The 2,500-nt window shown below is 29.6% G+C and overlaps 1 long non-coding RNA gene across 1 annotated transcript in view; it reads left to right on the plus strand.

The window, feature by feature from the left end:
* Positions 1-2,500, plus strand: part of LOC137628978 (uncharacterized) — a 515,070-nt gene that overhangs the window by 201,087 nt on the left and 311,483 nt on the right. The gene's annotated exons all lie outside the window — the stretch shown is intronic.

Consider the following 2,500-nt stretch of genomic DNA (forward strand, 5'->3'; position numbering starts at 1 on the left):
TAATACATAGTGAATTAAGTTGGCTGATGATTTTTGTCATTTTCATGTTACAGTCAGACTAATTACAAGTTGTCTTCTCTGATGGAGTTTAGCCGAACGAGCGTCTCGGCAAGTAATTTAATTTTGGTGAACAAACGTACGTGATCATATCACACTCGTCTTTATGGTTTTTGGTTCAGTGTTAGTTATGAGAGAGAGAGAGAGAGAGAGAGAGAGGAGAGAGAGAGAGAGAGAGAGAGAGAGAGAGAGAGATTGTGGTATACAGTATATACATTACATAAATATATATACATGTATATATTTTTTTGTAATTATGTATCCCTTTTTGAGTGGGGATACCTTAACGTGGTGAAAGGCTTTCTGTGCCGCTACGATCAGCAAAGCTGTACTAGACAGGACCACATATACTAAGTTGGTTTGATGTGAGCGATCAAACTAAAGCCTTCCCCCATCACCAATCCACAGTGGCCAGCGTGGGGTCGAAAAGGGCCAGATACATATATATATATATATATATATATATATATATATATATATATATATATATATATATATATATATTATATATATATAGATAAAATAGAGAGAGAGAGAGAGAGAGAGAGAGAGAGAGAGAGAGAGAGAGAGAGAGAGAGAGAGAGAGAGAGAGAGAGAAAGAGACGTTGCGAAGAATAAAAGCCCTCTTCATATGAACGTTTCATTTATCCGAATAAAAAGGAACGAAATGATAGAATTTTAAAAGATTAACCATTCTTAAATGAAAGGGTTTAAGATTGAAAAATTTATCGTTTTCATATCTTTTTTTCTTCTCGCTGATAAAGCAGTCAAAGTTTCATCGACATTGCTGTAACCACATCCCTGGAACACGTCTGGTTTGTTTGAAGGGGTAATCATATGCATTTATCTATCACCCAACGAGAGAGAGAGAGAGAGGGGGGGGGGGGAGAGAGAGAGGGGGGGGAGAGAGAGAGAGAACATATCAAAGTTTGATTCTATTGTTTATTGTTATACATCATATAAATACGAAGCGCAAAAATACACTATTCAACTTTATAAACGTTTCATATTTATAAATCTCTAAGAAATTAATCCATAAAGATATTTTCTACATAAGCAAAGGGATGAAATTTCATAGGAATTTAAAAGATTTTTTCCGTCTATTTATAAAATACAGTAGTTGTAAGTTAGTGTGTACATACATGTGCACTTGTATTTGCCACAGCTTAGTGAAAGTTCACTAGAATCCAAAGAAGGCCATGGAATTAGCTATCTCATCCCTGGATACGTCCTCCAAATTGGAAGGCTTGACCCTCCTGTTGACACCTCCTTTTCAACTAGATGTGTAATGATAACAATAGTACACACACACACACACACACACACACACATATATATATATATATATATTGTTTGTATGTATGTATATGTATATATATGTATGTATGTATATGTATAATGTATGTATGTATGTATGTATGTATATGTATATATATATATATGTATGTATGTATGTATATGTATATATGTATGTATATATATGTATATATATATATATATAGGCTATATGTGTGTATGTATGTATGTATGTATGTATATATTTATGTATGAATATATGTATATATATAGTAAGATAATATATATATATATATATATATATAATATATACATATATATATACATATATATATATATATATATATATATTTAAGTATACGTACATATATATACACACACACACACATATATATATATATATATATATATATATATATATATATATATATATATATATGAATATATATATATATATATTTAAAATATACATATATGTTTATATATATACATATGAATATATATATATATATATATATATATATATATATATATATATGTATGTATGTATGTATGTATATTTATGCATATATGTGTGTGTACATATATGTGTATATGAAATATGTATCTATGCGTAGGCTATAAGTTTACGCGTCACCTTATCCTAGTATATCATGAAATAGATGTAAAAAATGGACAAAATCTTTCATATAAATGTAATTTCTCAGCACTGAAAACGAGAAAATTAAGTTTCTTGTAGGCTTATGATGACATTTGAAATTTCCTTACACATTTGCAGACGGTAGTTGAACCAATCTGCACATCTGCGTAGGTTAACATTATGTACCAATCCACTTTTAGCGATTCTCATACCCAGTGTTTATTGTTTCATATTATTCTCCTGATTATGATTCAGTTTACTTTAGTAGTGATTTTTATTTCGCCCACTTGTGTAATTTTTTTTATCATATTGACTATTATCCTTGCTGTTGATGTTAAGAGATGTAGGGTCTTTTGTCAGAGTTAAAATAGAGTAGTTTAGCCGTGTAATATTTTGACTTAAATCGGGAAAAATTAAAAAAAGAGTGTCACTTTGACTCTACAAGATCAAAACTTCCTAAATAGATAACGTTTTTTTAAGGTATTGGTGAAGAATAAGAATATTTTG

The sequence above is a fragment of the Palaemon carinicauda genome, chromosome 37, assembly GCF_036898095.1.
Source record: "Palaemon carinicauda isolate YSFRI2023 chromosome 37, ASM3689809v2, whole genome shotgun sequence".
NCBI classification, from domain to species: Eukaryota; Metazoa; Arthropoda; class Malacostraca; order Decapoda; family Palaemonidae; genus Palaemon; species Palaemon carinicauda.